The sequence below is a fragment of the Oncorhynchus gorbuscha genome, linkage group LG20 (assembly GCF_021184085.1).
Source record: "Oncorhynchus gorbuscha isolate QuinsamMale2020 ecotype Even-year linkage group LG20, OgorEven_v1.0, whole genome shotgun sequence".
NCBI lineage: Eukaryota > Metazoa > Chordata > Actinopteri > Salmoniformes > Salmonidae > Oncorhynchus > Oncorhynchus gorbuscha.
The window spans coordinates 26,105,317-26,119,889 of record NC_060192.1 but is presented as its reverse complement, the minus strand read 5'-3'; the positions used below and the strand labels follow the sequence as shown (position 1 = coordinate 26,119,889).

The 14,573-nt window shown below is 46.3% G+C and overlaps 1 protein-coding gene across 4 annotated transcripts in view; it reads left to right on the top strand.

Annotated features, from left to right (window-relative positions):
- The window catches only part of LOC124006821 (spectrin beta chain, non-erythrocytic 1-like), a 104,629-nt gene that overhangs the window by 28,886 nt on the left and 61,170 nt on the right, over positions 1-14,573 (top strand). The window contains exon 1 of one of the 4 annotated variants that reach the window (XR_006833843.1): positions 5,250-5,973. The exons of the other annotated variants lie outside the window; for them this stretch is intronic. The gene's annotated coding sequence lies outside the window, so the exon portion shown is untranslated. Of the gene's footprint in view, positions 1-5,249; positions 5,974-14,573 lie in introns of those variants that run through there. 4 annotated transcript variants of the gene reach the window in all.

Below are 14,573 nucleotides of genomic sequence, written 5' to 3'. Positions count from 1 at the left end.
TAGGACGAGATGTGTGTTCCAAGTACACCCTCCTGTGCTGGAACATGACCAGCCATGCAGGTTGCAGTAGTGTGGAGGGCCCAGCAGAGGGTGCAACAGGCAACCAGAGGCAGCAGCATCAGGCACCTCTGTTTTTGCAAAAATACTGAACTCTCTGTGGTAGTCACAGTCTCAAATACACCCCACCCTTCACAGACACACCACACCACACTGGAGGAAAAACAACTGACACCACAACCCCAGACTGTGAGTACATGATAGTACACAGATACTAGTATACTGTTAAAAGGTTAGTCTCACCATCACACATTGAAAAGCAACCACTCTCTCTGTGGTAACAGACCCGTTCAGACCCTGTCACCATCATAATGTCACATGTATGTTAATGTATGTAGATGTTTAACCACGAACCAAATGCCTTATGGATCAGTTATGGAAAGGAGAACAGAGCTGTGTGTTGGCTGTTTGTCATCTTCTCCGACATAACTTCATAACACCTCGGCAATAGATCACACTGAACTGACTAACAAACTAGTACGACCCGAGTTGTGGAGATGTGTGTGTGTGTAGTTAGAGGAGCTGTGTGTGTTTGTGTATTCATACAGTATTTTCCACAAGACTCCATAAGTGTGGGTGTGTGTGCTCTTTACTCCCTGGGAATGCTGCTGACACGTCTCCTTTTTACAAGTAGGGGCTTGATGTGCACATTCTTTGCCACTTTGCAACAGCTCCAGTAGCTCCCCCACAGCACCCTGCATTTCTTCTACACTTTTTCAGTGATTCCCCTAGGATTTTTTGGGGCAGCGGTGGCAAAGTTGGCGGGCTGGGGAGGGTGTGGCCAATGGTACAGTTGCAAGGTTAGCTTGGGTGGGTGTGGCAAATGGCACGGTTTTAGAGGCCCTTTTCTTGCTGTTTTAAAGCAATTTTCATGCCATTTGACACATTTTGGGGTTACACATGGGGTGGAGAAAATGTTGTAGTTTTAAAACTAGTTCCCTGCAATTCTGCAATTCTCATGGGTCTGAGAGAAAAATAGCCGTTTCAAAGCTAATTTGATTAATTTTCATTTTACATTCTCCCTGATGGTCTAGTTTTTATTTTGGTGCTTGTTACTTCTCCAAGATGATCTTATTGAAAAAAATATATAGCATAGGGGAAACTAGGGCTGGCCCCATTTAGTCATCTGGTCGATAGGTTGTTGGTTGACCAAGATTTCTTTAGTGGCCGTGGCAAATAGATAATTATTTTTCGTGGCACACAAGACACCTTTACATATATCACCAGTAGTAGCCTACATTTACCATTAGTTCCCATCATTTCTATAATAATTTATTTGGTTATTTCTGTTAATGCATTCAATATATTATTACAGTTGTTTACCGTTGTCATGGTCGGAGTGGACACGTTGTTTGCAGAACTCACAACCTATGCTCCACTTGTGAGAAACACGTTTTCTTTAAAAATTCCATTTGAGTTTTGTCAATTTATTCATCGTCTTGTTTGAAATGCTCCTGTCAATGTTGAGTAAGGACGCGCACCCGATTACTCATATAGAAGTAGGACTATAGTTCCTCAAAGTATTAGAAAAATATAGGACAATAGTTCCTGTAGGACAATAGTTCCTCAAAGTATTAGAAGAATATTTCCAACTCTCCCTTTCAATAGCCACTCGACATGAAAGGGAAAAATGTAATGCTCTGATCCAGTGGAGATTTCATAAAATACCTGATTACTTCTTATCCCATGCACAAATAGCCCACAGCTGTGTCTGTCCTGAGCTCACTGGCATGGATATTTTATGCAATGTTGCAAGTTAGCTAGTGTGCCTTTCGTGCCGACCCAGTTGATAGTTGATACAATGTTTCAATTTCGCTGTAGACAGGCCATGCATAGCCAATGTGATTTATAGGATATTTATTTTTATCAGGATATTTTCTACCTGCAGGCTGCAATGTTCTTATTTTTTGGCTACTGTAGGCTATTTTTACATAGTTGACAATGGCAATAAAAGTTACTTTTTTTTACAATGATTTTGTGATAAAGATTATTATAAATGAAACTGTTCCACGAAAATAGACTTATTTAATCAAATGGCGTGCTTAAAGCATCATACAATTTCAGTACATATAGTTGATTTTATGAAAACACATAGGGTGTGCATAATATATGAAAAATACATTGAGATGAATCGATTGACTAATATTTTTGTTGTTGTTGGGGACAGTCCTAGGAGAAACAGCCTTAGCCCACAGGATCTATGATCAGTCCATTGGTCACAGGATCTATGATCAGTCCATTGGTCACAGGATCTATGATCAGTCCATTTGTCACAGGATATATGATCAGTCCATTTGTCACAGGATATATGATCAGTCCATTGGTCACAGGATCTATGATCAGTCCATTGGTCACAGGATCTATGATCAGTCCATTGGTCACAGGATCTATGATCAGTCCATTGGTCACAGGATCTATGATCAGTCCATTGGTCACAGGATCTATGATCAGTCCATTGGTCACAGGATCTATGATCAGTCCATTGGTCACAGGATCTATGATCAGTCAGTCCATTGGTCACAGGATCTATGATCAGTCAGTCCATCGGTCACAGGATCTATGATCAGTCCATTGGTCACAGGATCTATGATCAGTCCATTGGTCACAGGATCTATGATCAGTCAGTCCATTGGTCACAGGATCTATGATCAGTCAGTCCATCAGTCACAGGATCTATGATCAGTCCATTGGTCACAGGATCTATGATCAGTCCATTGGTCACAGGATCTATGATCAGTCAGTCCATTGGTCACAGGATCTATGATCAGTCAGTCCATCGGTCACAGGATCTATGATCAGTCAGTCCATCGGTCACAGGATCTATGATCAGTCCATTGGTCACAGGATCTATGATCAGTCAGTCCATCGGTCACAGGATCTATGATCAGTCCACCTGTCTCATCTCTCTTTTCATCCTCTACTCCCCCTACACAGTGAAGGAGCTGATATCATCTCCTGGGCCCAGGCTCATTTGCATGGATTTGGCTCTCAATTTGTGGACTCCTCTATGCACTGCTAGCTCTAAATGTCCTAACTAGACTTCTGTAGTCTGAGGACAGAGTCTATATATTATGTGTAGCCTCTAAGGTTCATTACTCTACGAGCTATTAGAACTGTGACTTCGATCAGCAGCTCCCTGGTTACCTGCCTTTTTCCCCGTTATGACCTAGTAGTGCCTCCTTCCCTCAGGTGTTCATTTAAATGCTTCCGGCTTCTGTTTGTGTGTGTTGGTGTGATTCATCCAACGGTGTTCGTGGCCTAATAATATCTGACGTCCTGGGATGTCTTCACACACCTGACTGGTGTATCTTGGCCATGGGGAAGCTATGGAGTGTGAAATGCCTGGAAGGTAACATGGCAGGTAAGAGCCAAGGTAAAACATGACAGACTGAGAGACTCGGGCAGAGAGAGCCATCGGAGGGACAGGGAGAGGAAAACGTGGAGGGTATGAAAGTGCAGGTAATGGCCCTCAGTGTGGAGCCTGAACACTGACAGCCTCAACTCGACCATGATGCCTCTTATTGACCTGCAGAGTGTGGTTGTTTCACTCCTGTGGTGGCCGTAACAGACATCTTTATCTCTCTCTCTTTCTCCACATCTCCTCACTGACTGGAATCCCTGGAATCCCTCTCCTCTGTTCCACTGTCAGATGGTTCACTTCTCTCCCTTCCTGTTCTCTGCTCCACTGTCTCACTCATATCCGTAGGCCAGATCATTATCTGTAATTGCAGTGTGCTTCATACAGGAGCTCCTGCCAAATGGTTGCTTGAATACTTTTTTCCCCCTTTGTTTTCAAAAGTTGCAGAAAGTGTTTTTTTTATCCCTGGTTCTTTATCCAGCCATCTGCACAGCAAGCAGACAAGCTGTTTATAGAGGAAGGAAGCCTCTTTATCCCAAGGCATGAGCACACACACACACACACACACACACACACACACACACACACACACACACACACACACACACACACACACACACACACACACACACACACACACACACACACACACACACACACACACACACACACACACACACACAGAGAGAGAGAGAGAGACCTGCCCTACTCATTACAGGCCTGCATGTTAACAGGGATGTTTGATATATGGTCTGGGCTGCGATGCGTCCGTCACTGAGCTCTGTGCTCTTCTCATCACCCCTGGCAACTGTGACAGAACCCCTCAACCACCAGTGAGAGCCCTGCGTCTGTTCTCTGAGACTCATTAGGCCACTTCCTTCTATAAAGTCCTGGTCACTCTGAAGCCCCTGGCCCCTAGATCTTCTGCAGTCCACATGCCCCTTGTACTCTACCGTCTTAACAAACTTAAACCAAAGCAGGCCAAACCCAGCCTCTAAAACAACGGACTGAAGACCAGTGCCCCCTGGATAGGGCAGGCTGTAGGCCTATACCCTAGTGGCTCCTGTATGATTAGCACAGACACTGGCTCTGACCTCTGCGAAACAAGTTTACCCAAAACTTTGCTGTAAGAAAGCTCATTTAATTTTGTCCTGTTTGTTTCTACTGAACAACACGGCTCTGATGTGTCATATCCAGACCACTAGAGGACATTCTGCTGCTGCAGCAAAATGAGAGCAATGCACACACCTGTTATCTAGACTATTATTTTTGAGGAATGTATTGATATTTTTATTTTAGTAGCATTAAATCAATGTTTGTGTTAAAAGACATGTTGAAAATCATTGCTGAGAGGTTTTGATTAGGTGGGTCTCAGTGGACTGTGATTGCTCAGAGAAACAACACACACGCGCACACACACACGTATACAAACGCATACATTCTCTCTCTCTCCCCCTGCTCGGGCAGGAAAGAGATTGTTGCTGCTGCTGACAGTTTCTCAACTACTTCCTTCCTGTCTTAACACCTTATTTTAGTCCCATGCAGTGGAGCAGAAAGAGGACTAGAGAGATCAGATGTAAACCAGAGATGGAGAGAATGAGAGAACAACACAAGTGATACACCTCACTGGCTGACCACACCTCCTACACTACCTACTTGGCATTTAAAAGGATTGGAATGATATACCTTCTGCCTCACCCTATTGTACGTTGCAGAATGGTTTAATCCACCTCTCCACTCCTCCTGTTGCCCCTCCTCCACTGATCCAGCCCTCTGCCTGCTCTTCCCTCAGGCTCCTCCCTAAAACACACCTTATGCTAATGCCCCAGCTTTCAGAGAGCAGCAGGCTCTGTTTACACAGCCGTCCGACAGCAGCCGGTTCTCCTGCTGTGCTGAAAACAAGGTGTGTGTGAGGCTGAATGCGCTCAAAGTTAGGAGGAACCGCAGAGCCAGTGTGTGTTAGTGTGAATGTGAAGAGAACCTGTGCTGTCCTAAAGGTTTCTACTTTGCTGAGAGGAGTGTGGCAAGGACTTCAGAACAGGAGGTGAAAAGAAGAGAACATTTTGTTCTTAGTAAATACAACTTCTCCACCCTTGCACATACTACTGCTTTTTCAGTAAAGAAGTGAGAGGGGGAAGAAAACAAAGGAGGAATCATTTTTTGAAAGTGGAAGACAGGATGGCGTGCTCTGCCTTTACACTCTGGTAGAGAAGAAGGACTGGGATTTGAGGAGGGAAAACTGTCCATAAAAAGCTTGTTTGGGATTTTACAGAATTTTCTTCAACTGAAACCTATAGATTATTGAGTAGAATCTACGGGTAGATAGCTACCTCCTGTCCTGGGGACAGCCCTGCTGGCCTTGTGCTATGCTGGAGAGCCCACTTGCCCAGACACACTGCAGAGCGCCTTGCCTGAGGAGGTGATTTAGGCTGAGAGGGAGAGCTCCAACATGGAGCTGGACCACCAGAGAGCAAAGGAGCCCTGTCTCTCCCCGGCAGCGTTTGTTAACCAGGTGCAGTACTCCAACATCCTGGAGGGGAGGTTTAAACAGCTGCAAGGTAAGAGCCAACTGCTATACCAGGCTGGATTAACACCTATTCTGGAATCTCCTAAACCTGCTTGAATAAGAAATGAAAGAAAGATGTTAAGAGCTTTTTGGCTCCTGATGTATTATATATTATGTTGGGCTAGAGTGCAGAAAGCCCATCCAATATTCACCAGTTCAGAGAGATGGAGAGTGAAGAAATGTGTCTCCTTTATTCCTGGTGCCCGTGGTAACCACTGGCCTGCTCCTGGAGAGTGTCCCTGTTTTTGTGGGCTGTATTTCAGAGGGTAGTTCCTGTCCCAGGTCCAGCGTCTTCAGGTCAGTTAGAGACACTGACTGGCTGGCCGACAGATTAGCTCCACCTGATCACCAGGCCACCTGGCCTTCCATATCCAATTACAGCCCTGGCCTCCGTCTGTGGCCTACGCCATCACCGTGACTATAGTAACGCAGGCACACAGTCAGATGAATACAAGTCAATAGCTGACTAACATCTAGCCTTGGAGGCTAAGGTTTTGCCATATTTTGTGGCAAAGGGAGATTTACCCATGCACTTGGTGATTCATTTAGGGCTTATCCTCTTATGCAAATATGCTAATCCCCTTTTTCAAGTTGGCCATAATAGGGTTGAGGTGCTATAGCAGACTAGCAGTAAGGAACAGTGTAGTGTAGGTGTGTGTTGTTGTTTATTTTGTCTATCTGGGTTGTGTGTGACCAGGTGTGCCTGGTTCTTATGAGCTGCACTACTCCCTAGTCATGGGCCTTTAGGCAGGTTTAGATTGGCAGGTTTAGAGTGTTATGCAGTCAATCAATGAAGCAATCACTAAAGATCACAACATTGTGCAGGTTTTCTCTGCCTCCTCGTTGTCGTAAAGATTTAAGAAATGTCGTCTGGAATGGAGCGTGTTCAAAGAGTTGACTTGTGGGGCAAGTCAACACACACCCTATGTTTGACATTCTTTGTGTGCTCTAATGATATTTCACCTCCTGGATTGGGCAATCAGTCCAGTGTCACTAAAGGCTCAAACACATGGCACGGAATGTGGATCTCGCGTTCTTCTGCCGATCGCTCAGCGAACTGTGTTTTAGGGACCACCCGCTTTAGTCGTTATTGTTATTCATTATTTATTCCTCGTCACTATTTTGTATTTTTATCTTAGACTCTACGTTGTTGGAAAAGCACCCGAGTCAGCATTTCACTGTTTAGTCTACAACTGTTGTTTACCAAGCATGTGACAAATAACATTTGATTGGATTTAGACGTCTGACATTTTTCACACGATTCTACATGGAAAATCTGTTCGCAAATTACGTCCAAGGTGCTGAGTACTCTTCGACCAGCAAACTCTATTGGTGTTTCTGAGCCCTAAGATAGAGTTTGGGATTGATTTACTCCTTTAAATTACCAAAGTTGTATAACCTCCTTGACTCCCCCTCCTCTCACCACAGTTCAGTCCTGTGTGTCTGACTGTGTGAGATCCCCCTCTTCTCACCACAGTTCAGTCCTGTGTGTCTGTCTGTGTGAGATCCCCCTCCTCTCACCACAGTTCAGTCCTGTGTGTCTGTCTGTGTGAGATCCCCCTCTTCTCACCACAGTTCAGTCCTGTGTGTCTGTCTGTGTGAGATCCCCCTCTTCTCACCACAGTTCAGTCCTGTGTGTCTGTCTGTGTGAGATCTCCCCCCTTCTCACCACAGTTCAGTCCTGTGTGTCTGTCTGTGTGAGATCCCCCTCTTCTCACCACAGTTCAGTCCTGTGTCTGTCTGTGTGAGATCCCCCTCTCACCACAGTTCAGTCCTGTGTGTCTGTCTGTGTGAGATCCCCCTCTTCTCACCACAGTTCAGTCCTGTGTGTCTGTCTGTGTGAGATCCCCCTCTTCTCACCACAGTTCAGTCCTGTGTGTCTGTCTGTGTGAGATCCCCCTCTTCTCACCACAGTTCAGTCCTGTGTGTCTGTCTGTGTGAGATCCCCCTCTCACCACAGTTCAGTCCTGTGAGTCTGTCTGTGTGAGATCCCCCTCTCACCACAGTTCAGTCCTGTGTGTCTGTCTGTGTGAGATCCCCCTCTCACCACAGTTCAGTCCTGTATGTCTGTCTGTGTGAGATCCCCCTCTCACCACAGTTCAGTCCTGTGTGTCTGTCTGTGTGAGATCCCCTCCCCTTTACTAGTCAGCATTATTTTTCTCCGTGATAAACCCTCACTTGAGATCCTATCTGTCACTTCCCATGTATTCAAAAGAAAGTCAACGTGTGTGTGTGTGTGAGTGACACACCCATTCCATCTCCTGATAGGGGCTGATGTACCCAAGCGTAGCTGTAGTTACAGACAGGGGCTACATGAGGGCTGAGGTGGAGATAAAATGGCTATGTAATGCATGGTAAACAAAGCAGAACGATGACCGTTTCCAAATCATCTGCGGGACCAACAGATATTTTCATCCCAAAGTTGTCTGTCTGACCACCCGCTCCTTCCCGCAGCATGGAAAATGCAGACCGCACTGCAATAATCTCTGTTGTGACCCAGCTGGTCCTTCGGGCATCCCGCGGGAATGCAGCCCTCTACCCCCGATGATTTCCTGACCGTCAAGAATGTGAAATGCAATTTTCCCATTGGCAAAGCATACTCAACATGGTAAACAATTAACCACCAACACTGGGTGAATGTGTAACGGTTGAAAGTACTGTTGATGAGTGTTTGTTGTTTCTTGGGAGAATGCTTCCCCGAGCACCACAGTACAGATCATATCAGCTGTGTGTTCATCATAATAAGATGAGCTAGGAGCCCTGGTTGTTTAACATGGTAAACAAAACCATCCGTAACCAGTCTGGTGACCTAGTGCCTCAACACAAACAACACACCTGCTACAGTAAGTGATACAATCATCACTTTAACCGACCCAAATGTTGGTTTAATAAAGCGTCAAAGATATTGAGTGCCAAGGTGATTGGCATGGTGAATTTGGTTCGGTAGTGTGTCAGGATTTAAAGGGTCACTATCCCTGGTGCCAGTCACCTCTGCCTCCACCGCTGTCTGAGTAAACACTGACGTGGGCTTCAGGAGGGACAGCTCAGTAGCCGTTAGTAGTGTGGCTCTATTCAAACAGAAGGAAGGGACAGGAATAGATACACTCATTTTTAGAGAGCAAGACACAGCTGTTGTGTTCGGGAGCTTGTCAAAGGATATATTATGGCCAATTTGGTACCAACGTTTTCAGGAATGTTTTAGTCCAGGGAACAATGCTTTAGTCCAGTGTCACTAAAGGCTCGCACACATCGCACCAAATGTGGATCTTGCGTTCGTCTGCCATTCGTACCTTCAACACGTGCAACTATAGGGTGGAGCTGGTCTACCTGATTGAAACACACTTAGGACCATAAAACCATTGATTCAATCCTGCTGTTGACCAGATAAGAGGTCAGAGAATGTCCGTTTCTTTGACTGGGGATAAGGGTCATTCCAACAGTCATTACACACCTTGTGGAATTGATTTGAAAATAATGATCTTGCACTGTCACATCTTACATAAGGGTGAGGTTGGAGTGTGATCTATGTGATAACAGTGGAATGTTAGTTCCTGTAGGGTAGAATGTAATGGTTAAACTGGTCCATAGAGATATTTGACTAAGTGAAAAGAACTGTCAAACCAAGGGTCACAGCACAGGGGCTTTTTGAATCCTCTTCAGACCAGATTGGCTGTGTTAGTGGAGTTGGTCGAGCAGAGAGAGGCCATCATTGTGGCTAACTTTGGTCTCAGGCAACCTGATGCACTGTAGTAGTGTAGGCTACTTATGTAGATACAGATTAAGTTCTTGTCACCTAATCGCGATTGTGCCCATTTGGAGCATTTAAGCCCTGTGGAGTCTACGTAAATGTTAAGGGATTATGAGACTTGGTCCGGTCTTTCTTCCTCAGGCCATTGGCACGCTTAGGCTCCATTTTCTCAGCATTTTGTTCCTTTACTTTATTTAAGAAGTGAATAGGCACTTAAGGAGATCCATGTCCCATTCTAGGGTCACATTACAGATGTAGTAGCAGGCTATCCATAGACTCTATAGTAACTCTAACCTCCTAGTGAAGGCAGCTCCAGCTAGAGGCCTCCAGCTCAGAATCACATTTCCAAGGTTAGGATATATCCTACATACACACGATACCTTATCGACAAGAATGCTTTTGTTGACACAGTTGTATTTTTATTTACTGTTTCCTACTTGAGAAAGTAGAAGAAGAATGATGTTTTGGGGGGCTTGAGGGCATTTAGCTGCTCCCTGCCTGCTGGTTGATGCCCATTTTGTGTCCAGATGTTATTATGACTGAGGGTTGCCTCTGCTCTGCCTTCATCCTACAGGACTGGCCTTGGCCGCCCTCTGCCCCTTCTCTCCCTTACTAGCAGCCCCTCCTCTCCCCACTAGCAGCCCCTCCTCTCCCCCCACTAGCAGCCCCTCCTCTCTCCCCACTAGCAGCCCCTCCTCTCTCCACTAGCAGCCCCTCCTCTCTCCACTAGCAGCCCCTCCTCTCCCCACTAGCAGCAGCCCCTCCTCTCCCCACTAGCAGCCCCTCCTCTCCCCACTAGCAGCCCCTCCTCTCTCCACTAGCAGCCCCTCCTCTCCCCACTAGCAGCCCCTTCTCTCCCCACTAGCAGCCCCTTCTCTCCCCACTAGCAGCCCCTTCTCTCCCCACCAGCAGCCCCTTCTCTCCCCACTAGCAGCCCCTTCTCTCCCCACTAGCAGCCCCTTCTCTCCCCACCAGCAGCCCCTTCTCTCCCCACCAGCAGCCCCTTCTCTCCCCACTAGCAGCCCCTTCTCTCCCCACTAGCAGCCCCTTCTCTCCCCACCCAGCCCCTTCTCTCCCCAGCAGCCCCTTCTCTCCCCACTAGCAGCCCCTTCTCTCCCCACTAGCAGCCCCTTCTCTCCCCACCAGCAGCCCCTTCTCTCCCCACTAGCAGCCCCTTCTCTCCCCACAGCAGCCCCTTCTCTCCCCACTAGCAGCCCCTTCTCTCCCCACTAGCAGCCCCTTCTCTCCCCACTAGCAGCCCCTTTTCTCCCCACCAGCAGCCCCTTCTCTCCCCACTAGCAGCCCCTTCTCTCCCCACTATCAGGAGCAGCTGCACATGGCAGAGAGAGAAGCCATGACCTGGGCAGGGTCCATAGCTCCACCTTCCTCAGTCACCATAAGACTGGCCTACTAAGTCAAGAAAATTTGAACCTCTCTTACTCTAAATTGCCCTCTCTGTTTCTCGCATTCAGTGTTTTTATTGGGGTTTACGTGGACAGAGCTGGCACTAGATCAGGCGACACACTCCATTTGTTTTTATGCCTGTGCCCACAAACTGTAAAGAAATCAAAATAACCGGCATCACACACGTGGCTAGTCTGGTGGAGCAGTCCTACTCTCTGAAGTCTTCAGCAGTATGTGCGGTTATGTTATTGTAGAGGGGAAGGAGGTGTGTTTTTGTGTCCTTCTGCATTTGTCCTTCAGCATGCTATCCTTTTGCAGACATATTTAGCCTGCTGTCATGCTATAATGTGAATTTCAGGAGAAGTCCTTGCCCTGGCACTAGTATAGTGAATATGACAGTAGCACACTGTGCCTGTTCAGCCAGCCTTCTTGCTGTACTGTCCTTGGCTAACCCACAGAGGACAGGTGAGCCGTGTCCAACAAAGATGTAGCACTGTACTATCAGGGGACTACAAATGGTGGCTGAAGAAAAATGCCATCAGTTAAATTGATCCCTGTACCAATTCTAAGGCTTTTGGGTATGTTACAACCACAGCCGTTGCCACATTAGTCTTGCTCAGAGACTCAGTGTTTTGGTGGAGCCTGTGTGAGGAAACTGTGTGTGTGTTTCTCTGTGTGTGTATGTAGGAAGTGGTGTGTGTGGTTTAGGCTGCCTTTGATCTCAGATATCTGCTTGGGTAGTGACAGTTGAAGCGGTTAGTGCTGACATGAGGGTGTGGTGGATGCCTGCAATTCCCTCACTTCTTCTAGGTGGGTTTGTCTCCATTGATTTTTATAAAACCCAGGTATCATACTTAGAGGGACCTGGTTGGATGCAACATTTCCTGTGATGCCTTTATTGCCTAAACTGGTCATGTGAACCAAACCGTTGCTCGACCTAACTGCATTTTCAAACGTGTTTTCCACTTCAGAGGACGAAACAAATGCTTTTTTCCCCTTTTCTTTTCCCTTCCCATGTTTACTTTCCATGTTTTTCTAGGTGTATCATTATAATGACAACAAAATAATTTGTTACGTCCTCTGTTATATAAGGTAGTGAGAGACAATAAAATTCCTCCCAGAACCTAGACACCTGTGTGTTGGTGCCATCAGACACATAGAAATCCATCATGTATCTGTTTTATGTTTGATCATATCTTATCCTGTACGCTGTCTGTGTCGTCTGTGTCTGTGTCGTCTGTGTCTGAGTCTGTGTCTGTGTGTGTTTAATGAGTACCCTGGCTCTAGCCTCTAATCACAGGCTGCATGGCAGCAGCTGGAGGGAGCAGGCTGAAAAATGGATCCTTCAGCCCAGTTCAAGGTTCAATTACGGAGCTGGAGGATCAGCATCTGACTGCACTAATTCTGCTCTTCTGTTGGGGGGGTACCCACACACACACACACACACACACACACACACACACACACACACACACACACACACACACACACACACACACACACACACACACACACACACACACACACACACACACACACACACACACACACACACACACACACACAGGCATTTCGCTAAATATGTGACCAATACAATTTGATTTGATTTGACACTGATAAACAAATTATCATACAGTAGGTCTATGAGCACGCTGCATATTCCTCTGACACATACATACTTCTTTCCCAGCATCCATCACTTTTACACCCCATTTAAATTGACCAAGGATCACAAGTCAAGGCACCCTTTTTCCAGAACTGAACATTCACATGAATACAGAATAACAAGCAAACACATCAGAAAGCTAAATGTCACTACACAGAACAGAATTACAATGAACAGAATTCAAATCATTTATTAGAATTCAAATGAATGCCGAATAAAGCCTCTCGTAAACAGATGTCTTCAGTCTAACGTCATGATGTGGTCTTACCTGTCTCCATAAATAACAGCCAGATTCTTTCTCTCCAGGCACCACAGAGGAATTTATAAGGCCAGGGTCAGCGAGGGCTGTCAGACTGGGGTTGGTGGCGAGGGCCTCCGTAGTGCCCTCGGGCCTTAGGCAGGACCCCCATAATATCAGTTTGGAGTGTTTGACAGATGGCCGTAAAAGCTGACTGACTGATTGATGCTGGTAGTTTCCGTTTGACCAGAGGTGCTGGTACTGGTAAACAAGCAGGCAGCCCAGTAGTAGTAATACGAGGGAGGTAGGGCAGGGTTAGGCAACTAGATTCAACCACAGTCCAATTTCTGTCTGAGTGGAGGCAGGCCGGGAACTTACTTATACAAATTTATACCTATCAAATTGACCACAAATGAACCCAACGAGATTGTATTTGAAAATAACAGTAATTTCATACCTTGATTACATTGAGACACGATCACATATGTATCTCTCTTTATTTGTAGGAATACTTGGGAACAGATTTCCAGAATTAATTTTTCTAACCAAAATCACAGATCTTTAAAAACATATAATAATAATAATAATAATAATAATAATCACTTGCGTGACAGTTTTGGTAGTAGGGATGAATTCCTCGGTCTGAAGGAACACTGAAGGGTGATAGAGGGGGAGAGAGATGAAAAGAGAAGGAGAGGACTCAGGAGATTAATGATTAGCAGAGAGACAATACCAGGCAGGCTGGCTAGATGCTTGTTTTGCTTATGTGTTCTGGGTAATGTTGTGAACCAATTCACTGGTCAGTGGTAGTAGGAAAACGGTACTAAGGAAACACACACACAGGACGTGTTGAGTTATTATTATTATTTTTTAATTATTATTTTTCTCCTTTTCTCCCCAATTTTGTGGTATTCAATTGTTAGTAGTTACTATCTTGTCTCATCGCTACAACTCCCGTATGGGCTCGGGAGAGACGAAGGTTGAAAGCCATGCGTCCTCCGAAACACAACCCAACCAAGCCGCACTGCTTCTTAACACAGCGCGCATCCAACCCGGAAGCCAGCCACACCAATGTGTCAGAGGAAACGTGCACCTGGCGACCTAGTTAGCGCGCACTGCGCCCGGCCCGCCACAGGAGTCGCTAGTGCGCGATGAGACAAGGATATCCCTACCGGCCAAACCCTCACTAACCCGGACGACATTAGGCCAATTGTGCGTCGCTCTACGGACCTCCCAGTCACGGCCGGCTGCAACAGAGCCTTGACTCGAACCCAGAGTCTCTGGTGGCACAGACCACTGCGCCACCCGGGAGGCCCCGGACGTTTTGAGTTCTAATCAATTGCTTCTAATATCAATTGTACCTAGATATTTATTGCACCTTAGTAATCTTACCCCTCCCTCAGTCCTAAGTCCACTCTGTGGACTGGTGAGAGGTGCCTGGCCTGGAGCACTGAGGGATGCCCTCCTGCTTGTTTAGATCAGTCAGCAGAGCCACCTGGCACAGGACTGGAGGGTTACAGCACCAGCACCACTATA